This window comes from Artemia franciscana, unplaced genomic scaffold (genome assembly GCF_032884065.1).
Source record: "Artemia franciscana unplaced genomic scaffold, ASM3288406v1 PGA_scaffold_74, whole genome shotgun sequence".
In the NCBI taxonomy this organism is placed as follows: domain Eukaryota; kingdom Metazoa; phylum Arthropoda; class Branchiopoda; order Anostraca; family Artemiidae; genus Artemia; species Artemia franciscana.
This window is the reverse complement of record NW_027062709.1, coordinates 1,688,023-1,703,487: the sequence shown is the minus strand read 5'-3', so window position 1 is coordinate 1,703,487 and position 15,465 is coordinate 1,688,023.

Here is a 15,465-nt window from a genome sequence, read left to right as displayed (position 1 = left end):
TCTGTTGTTGTTTTTTCAACGCTGAGGAATAGCATTTGATCATATGATTACTGATTGATAGTGAAGAAACAAAACCAAAGTGTTGCTCTCGCAACACTTTAGTCGGCGAAGCCGGACCAAGGTTGCTGCAACACTTAGGTCTACGCAACACTTAGGTCTTAGACGTAGGTCTAGTTTACTTTGTGCTTTGTTTTCCTCCTTTGTTACTAGGGATTCTCAAAAATCCTTTATTATAACATGCACGTTATAGTTCAATACGTGGAACGAAATTTTAGTGAATTACAATTTTCTTTTATAACTTTTACAGCCTAGTGTCATCAGAAAGGAAATTAGATAAGGTGGGAATATAAATAGACTAAGGAGGGCTGTCTCTTTAAGTAAATCAGGATGAGAAAGCAAGTTACGTACAATAAATAAGTTACAAATTATTCCAATTCTGACTCAATTAAGATATAGTTTTGTTTAGTACTAGTAAAGAACAACGAATAAACTTTTATATGATCAAGAATTACTCTGAAAATAACTGAAAATAATAACTAAGAAATACTTATATTTTTAGAAAATCGATAAAATACTGTTATTACCGCCTTTCTTGCAAAAAAAAAAAAATGTATGCATTAAACCTGAAGCTGCTAACACCCTGAAACCTTCTAAAAGGCAAATTTTATTTTAAAAAGATCTCGCAACTTGTAATTTTATCTTGTCGAACGTAGTCGGCTATCTATAAAGCCAACTTTCGCTATTTATAGTCGTTTTCATTCGACAGAACTTTTTTTTAGTTAAATATATATTATACACAATAAAAAGTCCCTAGGTTTTTTTGGCAAGTAAAGTACCGGGAAATTGGGAAATTCATTGCACTTGTTGCTTCAAAGTGGCATATCGAGATTATACCAATAACAACCCATTTATTTGCATTTCTAAAAATAAAACAACCCGGCTTCTAAAATTTTTATAGCTAGACATATGTATGTGTATACTAAATAAGATAAAAAGTTTTTTTTTAACTAACGAAAAGTAAAGAGCAAAATTAAAACTTTAAAAAATCTATTCCGCATATGAAAGGGGCTGCCCCCTTCTCAATATCCCGCTCTTTATGCTATCGTTTTTTATTACTTTTTTAAGCTTTTAAGGGTCTGAACAACCCTTATGTTTCAGGAGTTGTTCTTAAAGAATTGTGGCAAAAAGTCAGAGTTTAGCGTAATGAGAGGGGTATTGAGGAGGGGGCTGCCTTTTTCATATGCGAAATATTTTATTTTCGTTCTAAATTTCAACGTTGGTCCTTATTTTCAGATGAAAAAGCTTATTTTTTCTATTTCATTTCTTATCGTTTTTTAAGTTATTCCGTGGGCAGGTTAGGTTAATGGACTTCATATATCTTGGATCAGCATAAAAATTCCATCCTGTTCTTGCATCTGTTCTTATCAAAAATCTGTTTTAAGAGTTTCGGTCAATAACGGTTTTCGTCACTAACGAGCCGTGTTTCTCCTTACTTATAGGCAGAGGCAGTTAAGACATGAGGTAAGAACTGAGATGCAGGTAAGATCAGATGCTCTTCAGTGGCACCAATTCACCAAAAATTAAGGAGTGTTAAAATTTATTTTTCAAAATTTAGGGGGAGGGAGGGTGAATTTTTTAATTTTTCCTATAGAGATACCAGAAAAAAAGTATTTTCAATGGAAACATCTTAGAAAAAGGGAAAGTGGGTGAAAAATCAGCAAAAACAACCGAAAACACACATGGTCAAACAGCCTAAAGATTGACATTAAGATTGCTTGACGTTTTGAAGGAGTTGTTTGAAAAAGTAGTTCCCAACCTTTTTCAAAAATCAGGCAAGTTTTCTCTGGCTAGTAGCTTCTGATGGTTAACGTTAAATATAATCTTTAGAATCAAATTTATTGTTTTACAACCAGTAGAAAAAGCCAATTCTTTTGATTCATCCATTGTTATCGAAATTCTGTTTCTTAGAGTTTGGTTACTATTGAACCGGGTCACTATTTGCGTACAGTTCGTAACTGCGAACCGTTTGATATAGATTTTATCTGTTTTGTGTAAAAATTAGTATCATTGCTCTCCATATCTATCCGAAAACAAAAGAGGCTAACTTGGTTTGAGTGACCTCATGTGCTCTAGTCGCAGGCTCTTCCACTGGCTATAGGCTGAGTATTGATCCTAATAACAAAAACTATATATGAACAATATGGGCAAATTTAGCAACTTACAACTCTTTCCTTGGAGTCTTTGGTGGGTCCTGTTATCTCCAAAGACAATTTTACTGAACCTTTTAACTATGCTGAGTAAAAAAGTGATTTAAAAGTTTGGTTGGATGACTTTTGGGGAAAAGGGGGTGTGGGGGGAGGGCTAGCTGCTTTTCGATATTGTTAGTCACTTAAAAAGGATACTAAAAATTTTAATTTCCGTTCGAATGAATCTTCTTTAGATATCTAGGACCAGTGTATCAATACGATCACCCCTGGGAAAATACGCAAAAAAATAATTAAACACGCATCGGTGAACTTTCTTTTGGCAAAAAATTCAAAATTCCACATTTGTGTAGATGTTCGTTGATAGCGTTCGTTACCACTACTGTTTGAAAAGGATGTTTTGTGCCATACAGAAGCTGAGGAGGCTACGACTTGACTGAAATGAAGGCTCCTGCCACCTACTATGTGGCGTAGAGAGAATAGCAACTTTGCTCCTCCAGGTGGATGTATATGCTGCTGTGAGGTGGCCTCGACAGCAGCAATGTCTTCCTTGTTGAGGAAATTCTGAAAGCTGTCCTTCCATCTAGTCCAAGGTCTACCCCTCGGGTGTATCCAACCATGGGATGTTGGGTCAAAAGCTGCATATGATTCTAGTAGTGACTATCAGTGGCATCCAAAGGGGATACCCAAGGAGATGCCCAAATCATCTAATAGTTTGCTGGGCAATCTGTGTTGAAAATGGAACTTAGTGGGAAAGGGCAAGGACCCTTTCATTACTCACAAGCTCATCCCATTGGAACCCCTCAGTTTGAAGGAGTTTCTTAATCTGGCAGGCGTCTATCGTGCTCAAGATGGTGTTCAATGCCCATTACTCCATAATCATTCCATCGGAGCCTATCAATTTAAAACTGTTTTGTCCGGTATGCCTCTATTTTGCCCAAGATGGTAGATTAGAATCTTTCTCTCAACTCTACTTTTTAAAACAGAAAAAATAACTTTAGCGTAAAGAGCGGTGTGTTGAGGAGACAACAGCCCCTTTCATGTACGGGCTAATTTCTGTTCGTTTTAAGTTTTAATGTCGGTCCTTACTTTCAGTTAAAAAAAAACTTGTTTTTTTATTTAATTTTTGAACGTTTTTGGATTAACGCATGTTTCGATTCTGGCTGTCCACACATGAATAACTAAAACGAAATTTGCATATTAATTTTTTTTTTTTTTTGGTCAAATGGCCTTCTCGTAGTTTTGATTTTACGATTTTGAGATATCGTAGTTTACCATTTAACGCCTTTTGATTTAGTTCAAGAATCCTTCAACATTCTCTGAAAGGCTCACCTGAATGGTCTTCGTCTTTTTGGAAAAGGTAGGTCAAACATGCCCAACATTATTCATAAGAAATACTATGTGTGAAAAATGAATGAATTGCCTAATTTACAGCCCTTTGAGGGCTGTGGGGGTGATATTCCCAAAGGTATAAGAATGGCACCTTCAACAATTTTGAACTAAGTTGCTCCAAAAAATTTAATTGGGTGTGTTTTTGGAAATGATGAGGGTGGGGGGGGGGCTTGTTTCCAACCAATCAATTTAGCTCTTAAAAAGGATACTAGTACTTCAATCAAACTAGCCCCTCCCCAATTTTATACGGCCACCCCCAGGCTCAGAGGGATCGTTTCCACCCCGAAGGTGTTAGTATAGGATCTTTCTTAGGAATATTTTACCGAAGTTGCTGTTTCTAAATTTTTATCAGATTAATTTGGGGAAAAGACGACACGGAGGGCTAATTACCCTCTGATCACTTTTGAATCTTAAAAAGGGCACTAGAATCCCTGGTTTTCAATCGAACAAGCTGTCCCTATAAATTCTTATATAATATTATTTTTATCCATTTATTCCCTGAAAAAAGTTATCATATATAGAGCAGTCTCTTGGGTCTGCTCCGTACTGGTAGATAATTGGGTCTGCAAGGTCACACATAAGAATAATTTTAAAATTTCAAACAGTTTTTGGGAATGAACTGTAAATAAGGAGCGACACAGTTCAATAGTAGCCAAACTCTAAAACTCAAATTTTTATACCAATAGATATGTCAAAAGAATCAGATTATTATGCTGATTCAAAATATGTTAGTTTTATTTAGCTTAGTGTAGGGCCATAACGATATTATCGAGTCGAAATGATGGCCAGTAACATTACCGGGCATCGGAAAAAAGTCGGTTATCGGCCAATATATCTTTCTTTCTTTTTTTGCGCAACTCGTCTAGAAGATGGCACCTGATCTCCTCAAGTAATTTTTGCTAGCCCATTCTTTAGGGGTGGAGCAAACAGCTAAGTCTGAATATGGTGGTGAGAGTAGCACAGTTTAGACAAATGAAGTAAAAGTATATTGTTATCCATTCTTTTAATTGCACATCCGGTGCAGCAATGATGTAAATGTATGGTGACTTGAAGAGCGTACGTTCCCTACCCCCCCAAAAAATGAAAAGAATGCAATTAACCATACAGGTTTATTGTATCAGTCAGGAGCATGGCTAAGGAGGAGATGGGATGTTTTGAGGCGGGGAGGGGGAAATCCAAGGTGTCACCAACGCATGTTAATACCTTGTAAAATTTATCTTGGAAATTTAGCTTGTGTGTCCGCATTTGTTGGAATACCAGACAGTTTTCTGGAAGATTTTTTAAATCCCTCCTCCAAATTTGAAACTCTAGCTGCATCCAAGTATCCGTTGTATTTAGTATGGATTCGTTAGTAAGAGACCGTATCATATGAATATAAGACAAAATTTTCACATTAATGTGAATAAATAAAATTCAAAGTCCCGCTATTGGAATTGGGGCTTCGAATAATCCATCATAGGCAGCGCAATAGCACTGCCTAAGCAAATAATAATGTGGCGGGCACAATGTATTATTTTTGTTTTTTGAGGAGTTTTAGACCAGGGCACTTCATATCTTTAACTTTAATTTAACTATTACTTTTATTTACATAATAAAGAAAAATATAAATTATTACAGACATAAATCACTACACTAGGGAAAAATTTTAAATTTGCTAGCGCGTAGCGATTAACTACATAAATATTCCTAAGGACATCCTAAGTTACAGCCCTAACAAATTAAAAGACAAATTAAAAAATACAACTAAATACTAGACAAATTATATACTACTAATTATTAATTTTTTTATTAAATTATTAAACTATTAAATTATATAAATTATATAATACTAGACAAATAAAAATACTAGGCAAATTAAAAAATAATCATAAAAAAACCTATGTAAAAGTTACTAGAAGCATCCTATACTAATTAAAATAATAATGAAAGGAAAAAAGAAAAAAGACAATCACCTTCTCTCAAACAACCCGGGGTAACAATCCCCATCTAAATACAACTCCCTCCACTCAAATACCCTCAGCCATCTTCTCCCTCCAGCCCTATAACCCACTCAAATCTCCACCCCATCCCCTAAATAAAAAAACTAATTCCTCAACAAATACTCTACCGAAGGAGTTGTCGCAAAAACTTTTTCAAAAAGAGCTCATTCAATTAATAGTCCTTTTTGGTTGTCGAAAGTGATTGAACGGCAACTAACCCCCCTTCCACAACCAAAATTTCCCCAAACACATTCAATCAAAATTTTGAGATTGCCGTTTTGTTCCAAGTAGTTTAAAGGTCCCGAAATTACGTATTTAAGGTTGACAACCCCCTAGGTCCCTCAGGGCATGGGTTGTTTAGTTATGCCCTGGGGGCTTATAGGATTAACATAGGAACAGTGATTGAAGAAACTTCAGGAAGGGTTCATTGGATTTCTAATCAGAAGTCTTAATGAACTTTTAGAGATTCTGAGTGATTAAGGGGGTGGATACCCCCCCACCATACTTCGTATTTTCTCGAAATGAATCTGATAAAATTTTGAGATGGTTGTTTGTTGGTGTGGAAACTTCAAGAAAGGCTCAGATTGGAAATTGAAAGGACTAGTGTTCATTTAATATTCGAAAGTGATTGAAAGACAATTAACCCCCTCCCACACCCGCCGTTTTCTCAGACACATCCAAACAAAATTTTGAGATAGTGAACCTGTTCAATGTAATTAAAAGGTCCGGAAATTATATATAGAAAGAGTGATCGTATAAACTTTGAAGGGGGCTCATTGGATTGGTAATCAAAAGCTCTAGAGCCCTTTTTGATATTTGAAGTGATAAGAGGGTGAATACCCCCCCCCCCACTGCACCCCGTATTCTCCCGAAATGTATCTGGTAGAAATTTTGAGATGGCCATTTGCTGTAGTGGATACTCCAAAAAAGGCTCATTCAATTGGACCTTGAAAGAGCTTGTGCCCTTTTTATTAGTAAAAAGTTATTGAAGGATAGCCCTCCCCTCCACGCCTATCAATTCCCTAAACACATGTAATCAAAATTTTGATATAGCCCTTTTGTTCAGAGTAGCTGAAAGGTCTCGAAATTATGTCTTTGACAAACCGTATACCTTCTTAAGACCAGAAAATAATTTGCAATTTAATAAAAAAAAATAAAAGACCTTCTTAAGACCAGAAAATAATTTGCAATTTAATAAAAAAAATAAAAGGATGTGGATCGTTAGTTTAAAATACATATATTGAAATATATTCCTTTAAGTTTTAAGAATTTTCAGTTTATTATAGTCAAAATATTTGATACATTTTAAGAGTATTTTCTTTATTTAAACCATATAATAAATTACCGAGTCAAACTCAAAACGAGCAAGAATCAACATGAGTTGGTCTGACAACTCCCATGCCTAATCAAAACCAGAACATAATTTGCTCTTTACTGAAAGCGAAATATATTTAAAACGTTTTCTCCTTGTTTTTACTTGTTTAGCATGTTTTAAGAAATATATCAAGGGGAAAGTCCCCACCCCCTTGCACTCCAATTATAGTGTAAGTGTCTGGTGTCATTTTTAAGAGCAACAAAAAATTAGAGAAAAGGCAGCCCTTCTCTCACGCCCATTCATTTTCCGAACGCATCCAGTCAAAATTTTGAGACAGCCATTTTGTTCACCATAGTAGAACGGTCCAGCAACTATGTCTTTAGGAAAACTAAGCTTGTTAACCCCCACAAATATTCAATTGACCAATTATACTTTAAAACTAAATTTCGCTCTTAGAAATAAATGAAAAGGCATTGTTTTAAATGGTTGCCCATAGGACACCTAAGAAACATATTGAGAATGACTTGGGGTATTAAGTTGAAACTTTTGGCAATACTAATATTACTACTTCAGTTCTTACAATTTAAACAAATAAAAATATTGCAGTTGTATCCAGGCTATCAAAGAGTATAGAAATAATCTTTTGGGAATGATATTAAGTTTTATTTTTTAGGTGAACTTCAGGGACTATAAAATTATATTATAAAATACTGCTTTCAGGATTAAAAAGTGTTAAAACAGTTTCTCCAACATATAAATGACATTCCATACTATGGATTCTTATAGAAAAAAACTGAAAATATATACAATATTTTTTCCATGAAAAAGTTAATTTTAAAAACTTTTTCCACTAGACAAGTTTTTCAAAGAAAAGCGAAGAGCTCCATTAAGCCAAGAATGAGCAAAAACAAAGTCAAATAATCTTCCAAGCGTAAAAATACTACAAATCACTATCAATAAATAAATAAAACTCAAAAAGAACAGAAATTACAATAAATAGCCGAGTCAAACTCAAAACGAGCAAAATTTAACATGAGTATGGCTGATAACCCCCTATGCCTTCTCAAGACCAGAACACAATTTGTGCTTTACTATTAGATTTTACAATTATATCTAACAAATTAATTTCTCAAATTTTGAACGGACGACTTCAGGGAAAAAGAGGTATTGGAGGAGGACTTCTTGCCCTCCAATCGCTTTCATCACTGAAAAAGCCACTAGAATTAGTAAGTTCCGCTCCAACGCCGGCTCTTCCACTCTTCTAGGACGATTATTTTATATGATAATAAAATCATATATAACGGAATATAAATAAAATAAAACGCATCCATGATCTTTCTTCAGGAAAAAAAATTCCTCGTTTTGGGGTAGAATATTTTGAAAATCCTACAGAAGGGTTCTTTGATATGCTGAATCTAATGGTGTGATTTTCATTAAGGTTTCTTGACTTTCGAGGGATCTTTTTTACCATTTTTCAAAAGTCATGCAAATTTTCTCAGCCTCGTAGAGGTGAGGAGTAACACTAAACTTGACGAATTTTGTATATTCAGAATCACTATAATAAGTTGATTCTTTTGATAGATCTATTAATATTAAAATTACGTTCAATATTGTTCTGAATACTATATAGCCACACCACTCCTTGTTTACAGTTCGTTACCACGAATTATTTGATCAGTAAAACTTTATCTTTGAAGAACTGAATTTTATTTATTCATTATTAATTAAAAATACACGCAAAACAGCTTGTGAAAAGATTGTTGGCCAACTCAGGCCAAGAAACTAAAAAGTAAGCGTAAGTTCTATTTTTCAAATTGGGCATTTTATTAAGTTTTGTTTCGTGGCTCTCTTAAGCCTTCCCTTGAAAAAAAAAACATAAATAATTTTGTATGTGATGGGATTTGCCCCCTCGTCAATACCTCGTTCTTTAAGCTAAAGTTATTTTAGTACTTTCAAAAGAGCTATTTATTCTAATTAAACAACCCGTGAAATTCAAGGGTCATCCTTAAGGAATTGGAATAAAATTTGGACTTTAGCGTAAATAGCAAGATATTGATGATGGGGCACACCCCCACAATTACGTAATAATTTCTGTTTGTTTTGAGCTTTAATGTTGCTCCTTATTTTGAGTTGAAAAAACTTGTAGTTTTAATTTAATGAAATTTTCTTATCAGTATTAATGCGGAACATATTAGGAAGTGTAATGGATCCCTGTTTTTCGCGCTTTTCTTATATTAAATATGACGTCAGATTAATTAACAATAATTATCACCTCAAAGTAAAGAACGAAGTTCATAAAATTAGTAACAGTTTTAAAGCTAATTAACAATCTTTTCTCCAAATTTTTGGGGGGACTACCCCTCATCCCCCCTTAATGACGTCACTGTTTCCGCCTGTTAATTTCTTTGCAGTTTCTTTCATTTTAGCCATCGTTGGCCTTCAGGTTTGCTGTGTATAATGTGAATGTGTATTACCTATCTACAGGGAGTTCCAAGGACTAAACACTTATTTTTAAATTTAAAATTATGTTCTATTAAAATTCTTCCCAGTTTGTCATTAAATTTAAGCTTATAGATTAAAGTTTAACAATGAAAATTTTCTTACCACCGACGAAAGGATGCTATCTTTTGAGGGGGTGCTTTTCATCGGGGATCTTTTTTTTAGCCTTTTTCTATAATGGATTCAAGTAAGTTTATAGGATATCCATTGCAAAACGAGGTGCATTGTTTAAAAATTCAAATAAATTACAGAGGTTTTTCAATTGTTGTATTTAAAGCTTCTACACTTCTAGGCACAATCGTTTTTTGTAGTTCCGTTTTTGCGAGATCTTTGGAAAAATCCTGAAAATTAGGGGTAGTGGAAGCACTGCACACAACACAGCTCATGAGCCAAAAACTAATGAGAGGTTATACCTATTATTCAAGTGCTATTCCTGGGAGACACCTGACAATTTTTAAGTAGCCAAAGAATTCCTGTTTTGTTTTAAAATCACATTCCTGTGAATAAGCAGCAGTGTGGCGGATTGAACCTGGCAGTTTGACGATTTATCACACCATTCCAGTTATTGCTAAGAAAAAATCACTTAGTAATAGTTTATTGAGCCCCTAGGTTTAGGCCTCGTGGGCCTATTAGTGAATCCGGGACAGAGAGAATTCACCAACAATTAGGGAAGAGGCTGTAGGAAGACAGGTCCTCAATCGGCAAAGCTAGGAGGCTACACCCAAGGCCTGAGACTTTCGATTCCGTCTCAGCTCAAAACGTCTATATTAGCACCCGCCATTTCATTTTACTTGATACCGTCTCCATTATTGCCCCCGTTAAAGGTCTCGTACAAGATTTCTGGGCGGCAGCCGAAATCAGAAATTACATTCATCAAAAGGTCACCCTTAAGGGAGATTCTTGTGAAACTAGTCTCATTTATAATGAATTCCCACTTACAATGACTTTTATCAATGCCGATCGCTTTTTATCTGTACACCAGATCATATTTTGCAATCCAACTCTGTTAATATCATGACTGGTAAGAGATTAACCTTTGAAAATGATTTGTATAAAATGAAAGTTTGAATTGACATTCACTGTCGTATTTTTTATTCAGTTGCCCTTTCACCGTAGCTTAGAAAGGGTTTTTTTCTTTTAGTTTTAGTGTTTTGTTTAGTTTAAAGTGTACTTTTTTTTTTACTCTGCGCTGAAGAAGGCCGAGCAGAAGAGACATGCCATTTAACCCCCCCCCCATCAAAAATTCCCCTTGCGGCTGGTTGGTCTCGCATCACTTTCGACTTATAAAAAAAGACTAGAACTGTCACTTTTTGATGTAACAAGCACCCTCCAAAGTTTCAGTGACTGTGAGGTGGAACTGTGGATGAGAATTGGCAGTAAATGTCCTATAGAATGTTAGTTTCATATTTTCCCGTGTTTCTGTAAAGTTTTTTGTACCCTTTTAAAAACAACCCCCTAAACAAAAGTCCTGGTTACGGTTTTGGGGATGATTCATCAGTTTCTACTTCCAACCTCCCCTTGCCTCTTCCTTAGATCTAATTCTGAATTTAAACCTAATTTTGAAGGCTTAATGAGAGATAAGATGTTTCGCTTTTAAAATATACCCTTTGAGGTATCTCCCTCCCTCCCTCTTTACAAAACAATCACAGAGCCACATAGTAGAAGTTTAAGTGCCTTTTCAAGATTTATAATTTTGTCATTGCTTACAGATAATAAAAAACGACCCATAAATAAAAAATGAACAGAAATTACAGTAAATAAGTAGTCAAAATCAAAATGAGTAAAAATTAACATAACTACGGCTAACAACCCCCATGACCTCTCAAAACCAGAACATGATTTACAATTTCCTAACAACAAAACAAATTTTAAATTTTTTCACTTCTTTAATTTAATGGATAAAGAATCATTAAGACTTGAAGGAATAAATAAACATCAGTATATGTACATCTAACTGACATTCTACGATAATTTGTTTTTGTTTTATTTTAGTAATGTGAAAACTATGTTCTGGTCTTGATAAGGCATGGGGATTATCAGCCCTACTCATGTAAACTTTGTTCGTTTTGAGTTTGACTAAGTTATTTGTTGTAATTTCTGTTCGCTAAGAGCTCCATCTATTTATTAAGGTGAATTGTGATAGTTTTACGCTTTTCCGTAAAAACTTACACAGTAAGAATCTGCTATCCCCAAAACCAATTATGCTTTCATAGGAATTCTAAGCCGTTTTAAGCTTTTTGGTGCCATATTTTTTAGCTTAATTTTATGTTTTTCACCCACATTTCTTTTTCCTAGCTTTTTTCTTCTTTTTTTTCTAATTTGGGCCCCGCTACTGCCAAAAATAACAGAATCTTATATGGAAGTTGTTTCTACAAAAATTTAATTGCAGATTTTTTATAAGCTTTTTAGAAACTAATGGTGTGTAAATTCCTCTTTTCCACTTTCCTTATCTCTTATATGTATTTTTGTTTTTAGGGGGGGGTATGTTTCTGGGAGGGGGGTATATTACAGTAGGTTATTTTTCATGGGGGAGGGAGTGGGGTGTATCTACCAGGGGTAGTTTTCCAGGAGGGAGATTTTAACACCTAGACCCCGAGTGGAGGTCTTGACTGATATATTTTATTTTGCGACAAAATCAAAAAATTTTTGCGAAAACCAAAGATTTTTCTAATGGAAGGTTTAAGAGAGCCACGAAACCAAACTTAATTCTAATAACAAATTCGAAAAATAAAACTTACGTTTGCTTTTTTAGTTTCTTGGCCTGATTTGGCCAACGATCCTTTTACGATCTCTATTGTTTATATTTTTAATAAATAAGACAAAAGAAAATCTAGCTCTTTAAAAATAAAGTTTTACTGATCAAATAGTTTGTGATAACGAGCTGTAAACAAGGAGCGACGCGGCTATATAGTAAAGGAAACTCTATTGAACAAAATTTTGACATCAATAGATATATATCAAAAGAATCAACTTATTATGTATGCTGATTCTAAATATATAAAATTCGTCAAGTTTAGTGTTACTCATCATCTCTACGAGGCTGAGAAAATTTACATGATTTTTGAAAGTGGTAAGAAAATCTCTTAAAAGTCAAGGAATCTTAATGAAAATCATACCATTAGATTCAGTGTATCAAAGAACCCTTCTGTAGAATTTTCAAACTACCATATACGAAAATGTGGAATTTCGCATTTTTTTTTTGCTTGAAGAAAGATCATGGATGCTTTTTTATTTATTTTATTTTTCTTCCGGCCTGATCATATAAAATAATGGTCCAAGAAGAGCGGAAGAGCCGGCATTGGAGCGGAACTTAATAATTCTAGTAAAGTATTTCAGTAACAAAAGAGATTGGAGGGTAAGAAGCCCTCCTCCATCACCTTTTTTTCCTCGAAGTCGTCTGATCAAAATTAGAGATATCAATTTGTTCAACATTGTTGTAAAATCTAATAGCTATACTTGTAGGGGCAACATAACCCCCACTGTCCGTGGGGAGAGGGGAGTTGGTTTCTATTGCAACGAGTTTTCGTGAAAAGGCAAATTTTAGGAGGTAAGCTTTCCAGGGGAAATTTTTAAACTGAGGGTTTGATAGAATTCCTGCACGTAATTCTTTTTACTTGTTTAACTTTTTATTAACTGTATTTCGCATGTGAAGATATTTGAGGAAAAATGGTCCTGGGCTGTTTTAAGAACTTTGGATTCCCGTATAAAATTTTTAGGGAAAAAGTGATCTCCAGAGTGATAAGAAAAGATTAAAAATTAAAGTCTTTTTCAAATCTGAAGGAATTTTAGTAGGGGGGATTTTTCTAAGGGATTTAATCGTCCGGAGGGAGTTCTGTGGGGGGGGGGTTAAATTATACGTGGAAGAAAAATTTCACTGAGGAGTTTCTCGTAAGAGGAAGGAATTTTTCACGGAAAGTGACCCTGATTTATTGGCATTATTCTGAAAACGATCAGAAATAGAATAAAAAAAAGATTTTTCAACTGAAATTAAGGAGCAGCATCAAAATGTAAACTGACATAAATTATTCCGTATATTAAGGGGTTAACCGCCTCCTCAATAACCTGTTCTTTACGCTAAAGTTTAAGTGTTTGCTCCAATTTTGAAGAACGAGTCCTGTTTAATTACAGCAGGAAGCTTTTTCAAAAGTAGTAAAAACTTTGGTGTAAAGAGCAAGGTATTGAAAAGGGGGACTGTTCCTTTATGTAAGGAATAATATCTGTTTGTTTTGAGTTATCATGATGCTCACCTTTTCTTTTTTTACATTTAACAAAAGTAAAGAGCAAAGTTGAAACTTAAACAGAACAAGATTATTGCTTTGGAGTTAGCACAACATATAGCTGAAAAAACTGTTTCAAATAAACTGACTTGTCATAGTGTTTTGTGCATGCAAAATTTTGAAAAAACTACCTCTTTACTGAACACACAAAACCGATGCAACAAAAAGGGATTAGAAGCAGAAAAAATATAAAGTAGGCTTCGGAAAAAAGAAGACAAATTTAAAAAGCTCTTGGCAGGTTTTCACAGGTCATGAAATCAACAAGTCAATACTGTATCAATAAATAGTCAATCAAGTGAAGTCAACAAGTCAATACTAAATAAATATTTTTAAAAGAAATTAAGTATGCTCAGTTTTCCGTTAAGCATCAGTTTTTTATGGTACTTGGTACTAACCAAGTGACATACAGCGATCGCAAATTCTGTTGGTCGGTCTGTCTGTCTGTCTGTTCCGGTTTTGCTAGTTTAGGCACTTCCAGATAAGCTAGGACGATAAAGTTTGGCAGGCGTATCAGGGATCAGACAACATTAAATTAGAAATAGTCTTTTCCTTGATTCGACCATCTGGAGGGGGGACGTTTAATTCGAAAAAAGTAGAAAAAATTAAGCATTTTTAACTTCAGAACGGGTAATTGGATCTTAATGAAATTTAATATATAAATTGATATTGTGTCTCAGAGCTCTTATTTTAAATCGTGACCAGATCTGATTACATGTGGGGGAGTTGGGTGGGACCTAAAATCTTGGGAAACGCTTAGAGTGGAGGGATCGGGATGAAACTTGGTGAGAAAAATAAATACAAGTCCTAGATACGTGATTGACCTATCGGAACGGATTCAATCTCTTTGGGGAAGGGTTAATTCGGAAAAATTAGAAAATATGAGGTATTTTTGATTTACGAATGAGTGATCGGATATTAACGAAATTTCATATTTAGAAGGATTTCGTAACTCATATCTCTTATTTTATATCCCGATCGGATTCTGCTGCATTGGGGGGATTGGAAATCTTGGAAAACGGTTAAAAAGGAATGATCAGGATGAAACTTGGTGGTAAGAATAAACACATGTCCAAAATACGTGACCGACATAATCGTGCCAGATCTGGTCTCTTTGGGTGAGTTGGGGGGGAGAGAGTAATTCGAAAAAAATAGAAACAATGACGTATTTTCAACTTACGAAGGGGTGATCAGGGTCTCAATGAAATTTGATATTTAGAAGGATCTTGTGCTTTTAAGCTTTTATTTTAAATCACAACCAAATCCAGTGAAATTGGGGGGAGCTGAAGGGGGAAACCAGAAATTTTGGAGACCGTGAAAATTGAGGTATCTTTATCTTACGAATGGGAGATTGGATCTTAATGAAACTTGACAAACAGAAAGATCTTATGTCTCAGATGCTCCATTTTCACTTTGCATCGGATCTGGGTACATAGGGGTTCGGAGGGGGAAACAGATTATTTAGAAACCGGGAATCTTGGAAAACACTCAAAGTGGAGAGATCGGGATGAAACTTGATGGGAAGAATAAGTACAAGTTCTAACTACGTGATTGACACAACCCGATCGCATCCGCCCTCTTTGGAGGAGTTGGGGTGATCTCTAGTGCTTTGGCGAGTTCGGTGCTTTTTAACGTCCTAGAATGATGAAACCAATAACTCTAGTACCGAATCTAATTCTAGGTGCCGACTTCATCAAAATTGCTATATGAGCTCTTGGCTCTTGTTTTCCTTAGTTTCTGTCAGCTTAGCGTGAGACAAGACAAAAATAAGTGACAGAATTGATGGAAAATATCTAATTTAC